Source organism: Harmonia axyridis, chromosome 1 (assembly GCF_914767665.1).
Source record: "Harmonia axyridis chromosome 1, icHarAxyr1.1, whole genome shotgun sequence".
Classification (NCBI taxonomy): domain Eukaryota; kingdom Metazoa; phylum Arthropoda; class Insecta; order Coleoptera; family Coccinellidae; genus Harmonia; species Harmonia axyridis.
The window spans coordinates 2,586,778-2,602,245 of NC_059501.1; positions in this window are offsets into that span (position 1 = coordinate 2,586,778).

A 15,468-nucleotide genomic window follows, 5' to 3' on the forward strand; every position below is an offset into this window, starting at 1 on the left:
CATAATGCAGAAAGATGTTCTTTTAGGTTCAGTAAAGACGGTGAGAAAATTCCTCGGATGTGACGGACAGGTCCAAGGAACGGCGAGATTGAGTGTAAGAGGACCAGAAGTTCGACGAGAACCAGGGGTACCACAAGGACCGGACACGACCGAGCTCTACCCTTCTGATATTTTAAATATCTGGGATTGAGTGAATGTTCCTCTTAGCGGGGAGTGAGAAACCGATGGCGAGGAGATATCCTACGCGTATGGGCTAAAGTCGGGTAAGAATCCCATGAATGATTCTATGTAACCTAAATGAAGCATAGATCGCAAAACAGCATTTTGTCGCAGAACTACAGATTCAGCATTTGAAGAACTTTCCCAATTGAACTAAGCTAAGCATGAAAAGTCTTGAAAAATGCCTTATATTTTCAACTCCTTTCTAGATCTTGAAGCTTTTTTTATCAGGATATCCAAAAAACGACCCAAATGAACCAAATAGAGTGAAGCATTCAAAAGCTAAAGGTTTCCGTCTTGATATCCAAATTGTACCTCGCAGAAATACATATTCAGCATTTGATCTTCTCCAATCAAACTATTCCTAGCTTGAAAATTCTTGAAAATGCCCTATATTTTCAACTTCTCTCTAGATCTTTAAGCTTCTTCATCAGGATAACTACAAAACTACCCAAACGAACCGAATAGAGTCTTCTTCCTTCGTTTTGTTCACCTAAATGTACCGGAATTAAAAGTTTTTTTCAGACATCCTCTCCAACCAATTTTAACCCATTCAAATCCTCCCAATCGAATCAAATCAAGCCAGCACACGTCATCAACAGACCTAGCCGATAAGGTGAAGGACGGACCAATCGACAACTTGTATCATCGATGCCTACAGATATGCCAAACCAAACCTAGCGTGAAAGCATCAATCCACTTCCATTTCATTTCGTCCGTGGGCCTCACGAGAGAGCCCAGATTATAATGGAATATCCAGCCTCTCTAGAACCTTTTGTAAGATAACGCGGGGGGAAGGCCATCATAAGCTTTGTTATTGCGGTATCGCGATGGGTTCTCGGTCGGTTGCATTTTAATACACACGTATCGATTCTTCGCAAGGGCCACCTCTCTCTGACTGCACGCTTGGCCGGACCGGTAGTGGAAGTGGTGGTGGGGGGAGGCTTATGCAGGATTGAACGTGTTAATTGAACTGGATCGGGCTGGCTTCGGTGGCGCGTTGCGAGAGCACAGGGAAGTATCATTTTTATCGTCTGTTCGGCCGGACGGAAGGATGGGTTTTGATCGGGTCGTCGGTCATTTTTTTTCTGCGTGCCTCTACCTGTTAGGTTGAGGGGTTGGGGGTCGGATATTACGTATTTATTTACACCTGGAAGGTTTCGGTAGACGCGTTTATTTATGGGAGGGAGGGCGGTCGAATGAGGGCGATTTATCTTGATGATGATGCGGGGGTTGTAGTTGAACTTGTGGTGCGAAGTTGTGGAGTCAACAGTTGGGCCCTTAGGGCGATTTTCGGAACTTCCGGTTGTTAATTATGTTATAGTAGATGGAGGTTTCGCGAAACTTGATCGAAAGATTATATCTTTGATTATGGTTACAAAGTTGTATTGGAATTCGAGACAGAAATAATTTTTTTGAATGACTTGTTCTTTATTAGGTCATAATCCAATTAATTTATACTGAATATGAGTGATTCTACATAGACGTACAACTTTATTTCCGTAAAGTTTCCCGAAATTCAAGGCTAAAATATGAAAACTGGTTATACATTCATCATTCAAAATATTTTCCATCGCTAGCCACTACTTTCTCCCATCTTTCGGGCAGCGTACGAATTCCGTGTTCAAGAAACTGGTCATCTTTTGAAGCGATCCACGAATCGATCTAATTCTTTACTTCTTCAGAAATTCTGGTCAACCAGGCCGAAACAAGTGATAGTCCGAGGGAGCAACGTCTGGAGAATACGGCGGGTAGGGTAGGACTTCCTATTTCAACGTTTCCAAGTATGTCTTGGCCACTTTCACAACTTGGGGTTGAGCATTGTCATGCTGTAAAATCATTTTATTATGTCTCTCGTTGTATTGCGGCCGTTTGACTTTCAATGCTCGGTTCAAACGCATCAATTGCGTTCGATAACGATCGCTTGTGATTGTTTCAGTCGGTTTCAACAACTCATAGTATACTACGCCGATCTGGTCCCTCCAAATACTGAGCATGAGCTTGGAACTGTGAATATTCGATTTGGCCGTCGACGTGCAAGCATGGCCGGGATATTCCCATGATTTTCTGCGCTTGGGTTCATAAGCATAAGGTAATGCACCCATTTTTCGTCCCCAGTTACAATGCGATGCAGAAACCTCTTCCGTCTTTGTCTTGTAAGCAGCTGTTCACAAGCAAACGAACGCCGTTCAATAACTCTCGGTTTCAATTCATACGGCACCCGATTTCCTTGTTTCTGAATCATTACTATGACTTTCAGTCAATTTGAAATGGCTTGTTACGTCACTCTCAATGATCTTGCCAATTCTTATTGCGTTTGACACGAGTTTTGATCAAGTAATGCCTACAATTCTGCATCTTCAAAAACCTCCTCTTTTCCACCGCTATGCTGGTCTTCGACGTCGAAATCACATTTTTTGAAGCGTTGAAACCACTCTTGGCACGTTTTTTTACTAATAGTGGTTTCACCATAGGTATTTGAGAGCATTTGATGAGGCTCAGCCGCAGATTTCTCCATATTAAAGCAGAAAATTAAAACCTCTAAAAATTCTATGGCAATACCAACAAGCACACAGCAACACCTTCCTGGCCGTGAAAGTTAAAGTTATAGTTTAAGTCTGGGCCTCTTTTCTGAGTTCCGACCACGATCACCATCGCTTGACATTGTTGTAAGTAATTCATTTTTCATATCCAGTCACCATTAGCTTCAGAAATGGGTCGATTTTGTTACGATTCAGCAGTGATTCATTGATGAAAATTCAATCCATGAGGTTTTTTGCGTTAGAGTATATGGCATATAAACATCGAGTATTCTGCAAATGGTTGAAAAGGGTTTTATGATCGATGTTCAGCTTTTGGGTTATTTTTTTGAGGTTTTTTGCGTTAGAGTATATGGCATATGAATATCGAGTATTCTGCAAATGGTTTAAAAGGGTTTTATGATCGATGTTCAGCTTTTAGGGTTCTGGCACATCCAAAACCATACAAAAGAATTAGTCGATTCGGTTGCTTTTGAAGTGAATAAAAAATGAAGAAGAGATTTCAAAAACCCTTTTCTCTGACAAGTTGATGAGACAATTGACAATTATCCGTTATTTCTCGTTATATAATAAATGACCAACTTGTTGAGCGATTCATGAGATTTTATGATGTACGAAAGATGATTTCGTACATGTACGTTCTGGGCGTTCTTCTGAAGACTTATTACAATTTTTATCTGCCAAATGCCGAAAATTTGACTTGCATTCAGCATAAGTGGCTCAAACGTATAATATCGAGAGAATTAAACGGTTTACAGGCAAAATTCAAATATATAGCACCTTAGGCGATGTTTATTCATTGCTACACATACATATTCAATTCGGAAGAAGTGTTATCACAAGCCTTTCAGCATTTTCATTACATTCGATTCTTTGAAATCAAATCGCACCTCTACAACGTTTCTATATTTCCCAATTTTTTTTTCCATCAGCTCCCATTTCGCAAAAAAACAACAATTCCAACACCAGCTCAAAATGAAAACCCATCTGATTTTCCCCGAATAACTAGGGATTGGTGCACGTGAAAAACTATCCAGGATAATCCTTTTTCACGGTAACGAACCTTTATGCGTGTCCATAAAGCAAATCTGTGTTCATCTCTCCCACGCGATGTGTTGACTTGTAAATTCGATAGAAAAATACGGAAATATAGTGAAAAACACTGATGGATCTGGCCATGGGGCCTACGCAGGATTGTTTGGAATATGTCAACAGGATTTCCCATTCGGGATTATAGACGTGAATGATAACGTGAAATCTGTGTTCAAGAATTGTGCGCTTGCTGGAGGGTACAATTTTTTTCATTTATAGCACTTCACTGACAATTCAGCAACAGTAGAGGTCGAAAAGAAATGGGTCAAGTCAAAATCAGTAAAAGAATATTCATACTTGCTTCATTGACTACAAAAAGGCATTCGGTAACGTACAACACTCGAAACTAGGATACTGAAGAAACAAGATTCGAACAAAAAAGGAATAAACATCGTCAGAAATCTTTACTGGTACCAGAAAGTAAAATTCAAAGTAGAATCGAACATATCGGAGAAAGTTTAAATACATTGAGAAGTCAGGAATACTTGTTGTACTTGTTGTTGGGAGAGGGAATAAATCTAATAAATCTAAACGTAGATCAAAAGCCGAAGTCTCTCGTGTTGAAAAGAATCCTAGAAATAATAGGCCCATAATTGGATCATCCGCTTCAAATGCCTTGACCAGTGTCCCCAAGAAACAGCTTTCTTACATACATGTGTCCAGACTGAGTCCTGCAACGTCTATAGCTGATCTCAAGAAATTTTTGAATAACAGGATTCCTAATCTTGTCTGTGAAAAGTTGAACTCGAAACAACCTGAGGTCTATTCTTCCTTCAAGCTGTCATTTCCATCTGAGTTTCAGTCCCAGCTACTGGATCCCGCTTTCTGGCCGGAAGGTATCACAATCAACAAATTTTTTCGTAAACCTCACGGAACAGCAACCAGAGCGAAGCAATAGCCCTCCAGAGTCAACATCAGCAAACAAGTACGCCATTGTAGAGTCCATATCGGATCGTGAAGACGACGAAAGTAGCGGTTCTAAAAAGTTCGAACTGATGCAAATAAAAAAGTTCGAACTGATGCAAATAAATGCACAAAGCATTGCCAACAAAATATCGTCTTTTGAGGTTTTACTTAGTTCTTACAGCCCTGATTTACTGAGTGTGGCCGAGCATTGGTGTTCTTCTGTGCGGTTACCCTACATGTCGTTGGCTGGTTATCAGATAGCCTCTTTTTATACCAGACCCATCCGTGAACATGGTGGTGTTGTTATTTATGTCAAGTTGGGAATTCAAGTGCAACAGCTTAATGTGGCCAAATACTCGGTGGAAATGCACTGTGAACTGTGTGCAGTTAAGATTAAATTTGGTGAGAATACTTTCTGTGTTATTAGTGTATATAGACCTCCCTCAGGTGACTTCAACTTGTTTATTAAATCCTTGGAATATGTTCTTGCTTACTGTAGTACTGTCTCTAATGTAATTTTTTTGTGTGGAGATCTCAACATAGATTATTTCTCCCTGTCAACACAATCTCGATCTTTAAATGATTTGTTTTCATGTCATAATTTATTGGTTACCTCGAGAGAGCCAACTAGAGTTGTTACTAATATGAATGGCCAAACCTCTTCCACAAAGGTTGACTATGTAGCTACTAGTGCCGACTTGCGGCTTATTAATGCAACTGTGTTCGAAGCGTTCATTGGTGACCATAGAGCAATTTTACTGAAATATATATGTCGTCACTGTGAGTCCTGTGCCCCTAGAGGAAAAATGATAAGAACTATGTCGGATAATAACTGGAAGACTTTCTATTCATTGATCGGGAGTACCGATTTTCAGGGGCTTCATTCTGTTTTCACACTTGAAGATAAATTTGAGAATTTTGTTACTTTGTTGAAGTCCGCATTTGACGCAGCTTTTCCACTTAAATATGTACATCTATTATCTTCTCAACAAAAACCCGGCTGGATCGATAAAACGATAATTTCAGCCCGAGACAATTTGAAGAACCTTCACTGGCTCACTAAAAACTTGCATACTCCTGAGACTTCATACTTATATAAAAAAGCAAAGACTGAGTACAACCAATTATTAAGACACTCTAAATTGAATTATAATAAAAAAATTATACTTAATTCCGATAACGTTTGCAAAACAGTTTGGAAATTAGTAAACAACGAATTAAACATCAAAGTTAAATCTCAGAAAAAGATTACACTACGGGTCGATGGGGAACTCATCTCCTGTCCCCAGAAGGTTTCGGAGGCTTTTGCCGAATATTTTACTGAAGTGAATGTTGTCTCTATACTTAAACATTTTGGCGTTTTCTTGTCTGGTTCATGCACCTTGCAGACTTCCCTAAACTGTAATTTCTTCTTCTTTCCCGCTACTGCCGAGGAAGTTTCATCCACCATTTGCTGTCTGAAGAATAGTAGTAGCGCAGGTCCTGATATGATATCTGCCAGGGCCCTGAAATTCATTTCTCCTTTAATATCTGAACCCCTGGCTGCTCTGCTGAATGAATCAGTGTCCTCTGGTCACTTCCCAACTATCCTCAAATTGGCGAGGATTATACCAGTCCATAAAAGGGGTGACGCACAAGATATAACAAACTATCGACCTATCTCCATCCTTAGCCAATTGTCAAAAATCTTAGAGAAAGTCATATATAATCGCATGTACAATTATTTGACAAAGTATTCCATACTATCGAGTCAACAACATGGCTTCAGGCATGGCAGGTCGACACAATCGGCCGGTTGTGAATTTTTCGAGTATGTTTACAGCTGCCTGGATGGCGGTGACTACGTGGCAGGTATTTTTTTTGATCTGTCGAAGGCATTCGACACGCTGCAACATGACTTCATTTTGAATAAGATGTATCAGATGGGATTCAGGGGCGTGTTTCTTGATTGGGTCAAGAGTTTTCTATCTGATCGAAAAGTTTATGTGAGATTGAATGACGGTTCATCTGACGAATACACCAACAACATGGGTGTCGCTCAGGGATCTGTACTGGGCCCGCTTCTGTTCTTATTATTTATTAATGATCTGCCTGCATACGTTGTAGCCCATACTCTCATAATGTTCGCTGATGATACTTCTATCGCTATTGGAGCGGAAAGTTTGCAGGAATTGAAGTCGCTGTGCGAAACGATAGTACAGTGTTTCATTGATTGGTGCCACAGAAACGCACTTATTCTCAATATGACGAAGTCGGTAATAGTTAGGTTTCGGAATCAAGATAACCCGAGTGTCGAACCCTTCATTATAAAGCACAAACAGGAAGAATTGAGGGCGACCGACGACGTGAAATTTCTGGGCTTATATGTGGACGGAAACCTTAGGTGGCATCTCCACATTGATCATGTTTGTGGGAGGCTGAACAGTGCTTACTATGCCTTATTGCGTCTCAGGAGTTGTCTTCCTGTCGAGGAGCTACTCACTATTTATTACAGCATGGTTTACAGTCATCTAAATTACAACGTGGTTCTTTGGGGCTCCTCGACAGTGTCAAGTCGAGTTTTCATTTCTCAGAAGCGTATCGTACGACTTATTTTCGGACTTCGGCCATGCGATTCATGTCGTCCGATTTTCGGTCAATTTGGTATGCTTCCCTTCCCATGTATTTACATTCTTAATTGCCTCAATTATATCCACCTTAACATCAGTAAATACAAGAGATGCTCTGACTTTCATGGGTATGAAACACGCCATACTGATACCATAGCCTTCCCCAAACATCGTACAGCTAAATATGAGTCCTCACCGAGCTTTATGGGCATTAAATTGTACAACCGTTTGCCTAGTAGGTTGAAATCAATGAATGGAAGGTCTTTCAAGCGAGAAGTAAAGTTGCTATTGATTAAAGGATGCTACTATAGTGTTGGAGAGTTCCTTAGGGACTCCATTCTTTGAATCTGTTTTTTTTTTGTTTTTTTTCTCTCTATGAAATTGTATACTATTTTTATATGACTTGTCCTATACATTTGTTTAATGTCAGGAAGGATCAATAAAGTTTATTATTATTATTATTATTATTATTATTGTATTCTCTCACCACTCCTGTTCAATGTGTGGTATTCAAACCAATAGCTTGCTTGATACATTTCTCGCTCTTCATCCTTCTAAGGTCTTATTTCAACAATCTTTCTGACCAGCTCTACAAAATTCAAACCCTAAATATTTCTATAAGTATTTAAAATATTTTCTTCAAAACTTTGTCTTGGTAGTTGGGATGGTTTGGACGGATGAGATATTTTTAAAGTAAAAAAGAGAAAGTGTATTCAAAAATATTTATTCCTCCAACAACACAATAATCACTTTATGATTGAAATAAGATTTATTCATAAAATATATGTATTTTATTTAGGAGAGGCTTGGTTTAAACTGCACTTCTGCATTTCAGTTCTTAGTTTTTAAGTTATTCAAAGCAATCAATTATCATCTCATTAGTTGCAAAGATTCAATTTACAGTAAATATTCATTAGTGACTAACAGCTAGGCAAGTTACCATTAGGTTAAGTACACATGAACTTTGGATGGTCTAGTTTCCTGCATATAACTTTATTCTTTGCTAAGAGATTGGCAAGTTGTTGTTGGACTTGATATTTGCACATGATATCGATCTTTGGTTATAGATAGTAGTTCGAGTATTTAGATAAAGCAGAGGCGTACCTCCGTGGTGTCTAGGGACGTTACAATACTCTTTCATTCCAGACATTAGTGATTTCTTCTCGCACGCTCCTGCTTTTTTAATAATTAAAACCACCTAAAATAAGCATTGCATTGAATATCTTCAGCCTGAAAAATTCATCGAAGTATACTCATATTCGGTGTAGTAAAAAGAAAGCCATTATTTTCCCAAAAGAAAGCTTTAGTCCAATCGGGTTCCACTAGATGGCTTAAGAGAGATGAGATTTTGTACTACAGAAACTTCTGTGATAGTCCAGTGATTAGTTGACTCGGTTTAGTTTTAGCGAGCCTCGAATATGGACACTAGCAAAGAGAAAATACTCTATATTTTTTTGTATTTCTTTTTTCTGTTTTTGGTACTTCATTCGTGTTCTATCCACCTCAAGACCTGAAATATTAAAATCGACACCCGCTACGCTAGTACAGGCAACTTCACCCCCTAGTTTCATCCCTTGCCCACGAAATCCATCATTTCGTCCAGAGCCGACCACGCGAGAATCGCCAGGGGGTCGAAAAAACAACACCAGCTTAAGATAAATCCTTATGAACCTTTTTGTACCGTTGACAAAAGCGCGCGAAGGCGTGCTCACACGTTTGCACGTGTCGTTTCACGTTAGCTCCGAAGAAACGGGGCGGCAAACTGAAAGAGTAGCTCCGGGATTAAAACAATTTACAGGGAAATCGTGTCATGTTAATTGGGTTGAAGGGTGAGGCTTATATTCAGTCACGTATAACGATTTGCGGAGATATGGGGTGTTCATCCTTGTGGATCTCAATCGATAGCTTTTCCTTTGGTTGGACGTAAACGTGGTCGGTGAGGCGTGTGTGTTTGGTGCAGGGGGTTGGATTTTTTTTTGTACGTATTGGGCAGAAAGGATTTGGATCGGATTTTATGTAGGACATTATGTAGTTATCGTTTTGGCGGAGGTCCTGTAATTTCAAACTTTTGGAACTCGAAACGATCAGGTTAGGCGTTAGAACATGATTAAGAGGAACAGAAATCGCCTTGACACTGATGCATTTGTTTTGATGCCAACATTCGTCACTCCTGGTCTGACGGGAAACTATAATAGTAGCGTAACATAATTTGATTGATTTCTAAATTCTCAATTAATGCTCAAAAACAGTTTGAAATGAGATTTATTCATGAAAATTCTTTCGTGTTTCAAAAGAGTCAATGTTTTTCTCAGTTTAATGATTCAGCTATTGTGAAGTTATGAAAAAAAGATTCCTGATGAAGCATTCAACAATTCTCCACGCCTATGGCTCGCATACATAATCGGCTAGCTCGATTGTGATTGGTGACACTAAACTTTCATCTCTCTTGTATTTGGGATCGAGCACAAATGTTTACTTTTCGTTCCTTCTATCTATATTCTAAGGGTTTGGCTCACTTGGGCAGACCTGGAATAGAGTTCCTTAGAACAAACTTTTTGAATCACAATAATATATTTCATAGAAATCACTCACCATGGAAAATTTCTGAAGAAAAAAAATATTGAAATGTATTAATATATTATATTGGTGTACAACTTTGATTCCGCCGTTTTGCAATAGATAGGCTGTAGCGGTAAGTCGAAATAAATAGATCGTAGATGTCAAACAATAAGCTTAGGTATTTGTAAACATAATGCCATCGAAATATTAGTCGATTTGTGTCTGCATCATGAAATTATTCTCGATTAAACATGTCAGCTTACCAGCCAACTATTCTTCATTTGCGGGAGGTTTCAATTTTCTGCTTTAATATGAAGAAATCTGAGGCTGAGGCTCATCGAATGCTCTCAAATACCTATGCAGAATGCAGAACTGGAGGCATTACTCGATCCAGACTCGTGTCAAACGCAACGAGAATTGCCAGGATCATTGAGAGTGACGCAACAAGCCATTTCTAAATGACTGAAAGTGATGGGAATGATTCAGAAACAAGGAAATTGGGTTCCGTAAGAGTTGTAACCGAGAGATGTTGAACGGCGTTTGTTCGCTTGTGAACAGCTGCTTGCAAGGCAGGGACGGAAGGGATTTCTGCATCACATTGGGACTGGAGACGAAAAATGGGTTCATTACAATAATCGCAAGCACCGAAAATCCTGGGACTATTCCGGCCATGCTTCCACGTCGACGACCAAAACGAATATTCAAGGTTCCAACGTCATGCTCAGTATTTGGTGGGACCAGCTCGGCGAAGTGTATTATGAGTTGTTGAAACCGACTGAAACAATCACAGGCGTTCATTATCGAACGCAATTAATGCATTTAGACATGATAAAGTGATTTTACAGCATGACAATGCTCGACCCTATGTTGTGAAAGTTTAATCCCACCCGCCGTATTCTCCAGACGTTGCTTCCTCGGACCATCACTCGTTTCGATCAATGGCACACGACCTGGCTGACTAGCACTTCCGTTCTTATGAAGAAGTAAAAAATTGGATCGATTCGTGTATCGCATCAAAAGATGACCAGTATTTTCAACGCGGGATTTGTACGCTACCCGAAAGATCGGTGAAAGTAGTGGCTATCGATGGACAATACTTTGAACCATAACTGTATAACCTGTTTTTTACAATAAAGCCTCGAATTAAAAAAAAAACGGCATATGGGATTTACTCATATAATGGACAGTGAAAGCGACTTAGAAGTTTTTACTTCTCCAGAAAAAAGAGAGGTGGCAAAAAATATTGATTGTCAGAAAATGTCGAAAGTGGTTACTATGCTGCCTAGGTAGAAAAAGTAACACTTTGCTGATTGATATATGTTTGCAAAATCATTATTTGCTGTCAATCGGAGAAAAAGAATTTTCCGAATATCTCGAACATAAACCAAGATATAGCAAAATATTTGATACAGTCATTTTTCAGAAACGCCTAGTAACTCGAGAACGAATCAAGATATATATGATCTCCTTAATGATATGTTATTATTTCTAAGAAATAGATCCTTGAAGATTTTATTTCAAAGTCTTTATCGAGATGCTTTAGTGAGCATAAAATTTGGTATACCCTTCATCAGAAGATTCCAAGATTCCTATCCCATTTTCTCTACACTACTCATTCACGATCTACAAACGCAGATAGAGCAAACTTATTTGCCGACACTTCTAAACGCTAACAAGTGCCCACCAGTTCTCCTAACCTCAAATTCCATCCATACCACTCTAACCTTATCCCAGCAGCGCTCCAGACGGGCGTTACTTGTTATCAGCCAAGTCTGAGAGGCCAAATGAACAAATATGACCCCCGACAGCAGGCAATATCCAGTGAATAATACACGCTGGAACTCCTCCAAACCGGCAGCGGCATAAATTGAAATAAATTCCGGGGTGGCGTGAAGAGTCAAGGGCGTAGAAATGGGGGGGGGGGGGGTACAAGGAGTAATTACCTCCCTCCCAATATTTCCAAAATATAAGATTGCGAATTCTCGCAAAGACGAAGAACGAAAATTTTTCCATGAAATGAACCAATAATAATCATTTTACTTTATTTTGAAATCCACACATCAGTAAAAAATCGGACCCTTTTACTGTTTATGAGTTTATTATCGCTTTCAAGATGAGTACTTTTAATGCACTACGAGCACGTCTATGTCCGAGGTTTATTATTTTCCTTTATCTATCCACTTTGTCGGTGTCTTATTTGACATCTGTTACTTTTCATTCGTCACCGGTACACACTTACCTGTTGTTTTCGGTTTATTGTATCATTCTCCTCACAACATTTCAATACTGTAGTTATCAAAGAACTCAACTGAGTAGTTCGCATAGAAAAATTGTATAGGATGTGTTGTACCTTTTATTGTGTTTCATTCAAATTGTAATTTATTCGTGAAGACATTAGTTTTGAATTGACTATATCTACACTGTGTTCCAAATTACAAATGTTCCTAAAGTACAAATAAAAATGACAGATTTCTCGAATGATTTCATATAACACTTCGTTTTTGAGATACAGGTGTTAAAGTTTAAGTTTTTTTCTCATAGAACCTCCCCTTCACAAGATAATTAATTTGAAATGGCCATAGATATTCCATGTAATATGCTAATTTTGAATGCAAATCCACAGGGTGATAGTTTTTCTAGAAGAGTGCCTGATTCTTTCCTTCAAAACTATTTTTTGGTGATCCGCTGTTAGTTTGGAGAAATGTAGAAAGAAACTCTGGTCCAGTACTACACTTTTTGGTTTGTTATAGTTTGTTAGAATTTGGTTCAAATTTCGTTATCAAACTTCTTTTTCTCACATTACAGATATGGCTCAGACCGGTCGATCTCAAGTAATTAGAATTGAAGAACATAAAAGATCGATTGTTCAAAATTAGTCTACAACCGGTTTTTCCAATCACTGTATCAGCTCCAATCATTTTATTAATTGCAATAAGACAAAAATTTTACACAAAGGTGTTAAAGGAAAAAGTTTGGACCTCTTGGAGTTTTTAGAAATATCCTCAGCGCACAAACAAAATCTCCCAATTGTAAATGATCAATTAGATTTCCGCCTCTCTCCACATCTGTCACCTAGTCATCTACATACACTATGTCCGTAAAGCATGGAACAAATTCATTTTTAGCTAAATAGGCCATTTCAATAAATAATCCTGGAACACGTCGATTTTTAATTTTAATTTACCGTATTTCAAAATAATAATCTAATATACAGGGTGAATGACTTTCGAGCAATGACGTCACTGTCATTTTTTTTTATGGAACCCCATTTTGTTACAACTTTCGGATTCCAAAAATGTATCACATGTTGATTCCAATTGGTACAGGGTGGACCAAAATGCAATAGTTTTGTGTATGCTCATAAAGTAACGCGTAACATTCTTTATTAGTTAAAATAACAATATGTATTATCAAAAATACTTATTGTCTAGCGGCAATTGGTTTGAATGTAACACCCTGTAGTTTGTTACATTTTTAGATTGATAAAAATGAGCTTTTTACAAAAATGTTTGGTACTTGTGGTCTAGCAGGCAGAATATGAACGAAATTAGTTCTCGAAAAATTGAGACAAAATTAAAAAAAATGACAGTGACGTCATTACTCGAAAGTAATTCACCCTGTTTATTAGATTATTATTTTAAAATACGGTAAATTAAAATAATAAATCGATGTGTTTCAGGATTATTTCTCAAAATGGTCTGTTTAGCTAAAAATGAATTTGTTTGTGAAGTATAGGAAGAAGACGCATCTCCTGGTTGAACAACCTAAGGCAGTGGTACAACAGTAGCTCTGTTGAGTTGTTCAGATCCGCAACTTCAAGGGTAAAAATCGCCATGATGATAGCCAACCTTCTTAAAGGAGACGGCACGTAAAGAAGAAGAAGAAGAATTTGTTCCATACTACGGACACAGTGTATAATAAAAAAAAATTATTTCGAGTAATTTGGTTCAAACTTCGTTATCAAATTTTTTTCACATTACAGATATGAGTAAACGTTGTTGTCAAAAAATTTTTTCGATTAGCCCCCCCAAAAAAAAAAAAGATCTACGCCCTTGGCGGCGCGAAGAGTACGCCCGGGCGCGGGATAATTAACTTTGATCCGAGGGCGGCTAAAACAATCCGGCGAGATGGAAACGTGAATAATTCAATAAATAGGCCAGTTAATTTTATCGCAGGTAACTGACAGTGGACCGCTCGCGCCCTCGTGAAGTATTCATCGTTTTATTACGGGGGTGGTATGCGTCATCCTATAGGGGTTGGAGGGGGTGTGTGAGTTTTGATAATGCCCGAAATTAAATATGGCGCTGTGACCCGATGCCCGAGTGAGAATTTCGGTCCGTATGAATTTCGAATTAGGGGTGTTTGTCATAAGCTGTCGGATACTTGATTGTATACCGTCCCTTGCGTTGGTTTTGGGAGGAGGGTGGGCGTTTTGATACTGTTGGCTATCTAGAGGTTTTTCGATAACATTCGCGCTCGTCTTGATTACCTGTCTCAAAATTGGCGGGGTCTCGAATACTCGATACTCTCGAACTCGATAACTTAATGAATATAAAAAATTTTCCAATATTTATTTATTTATTTATTTACATAAACAGAAATACAAACAGGTGAGACCACCCAACACTGTATCCACTATTTGGAAACTTAAAGTGTGCTAAAGAATGAACAATCAAATGTTAAGAAATTAAATTAATTGCATAAACAAAAAAAAAATATAGTGAAAAAATATGAAAAAAAAAAACTAAAATATAGAAATTGAACTAGGATATGAATGAACCTGACTGATTCAGGCGCCTCTCTTTAAAGGGGGACAAGTCGGCCCAGTTTGCAGGTCACCTTTTCATATTTCATAATTGATTCTCAAAAACAACATAAAATTTTTCTGCTCCGCTGCGTTCGTCAAAATCTCTGCAATAAAAATCTCAAAACCACCTTGACTTAACCGTCTGTATAATAAATAACACATGGAAATTACCCTTATCGAAATAGAGATACATCATTATGGATTTCACAAAGACAAAAACAACACTCATTAATTGCTTTCAATATCCATCGATCATTGTTTCAGTCGGTTCTAACAACTCATACACTAGGCCGAGCTGGTCCCACCAAATACTGAGCATGACCTTGGAACCGTGAATATTCGGTTTGGCCGTGGAAGCATAGCCGATATCCCCATGATTTTCTGCGCTTGGGATTATCGTAATGAACCCATTTTTCTTCTCCAGGCAGAACTCCCTTCCATATTTGCCTTGCAAGCAGCTGTTAACAAGCAAAAAAACGCCGTTCGACATATCTCTGCTTCAACTCGTACGGCAGCCAATTTCTTTGTTTCTGAATCATTTCCATGACTTTTTTGCGTTTTGAAATGGCTTGTTGCTTCACTCCCAATGTTCCTGTAAAATCTTGTTGCGTTTGACACAAGTCTAACCAAGTAATGCCTCCAATTCTGCATTTTCTAAAACCTTCTCTTTTCCTTTTATGGTCTTCGTCATCAAAATCAACGTTCTTGAAGCTTTGAAACCACTCTCGGCACGTTC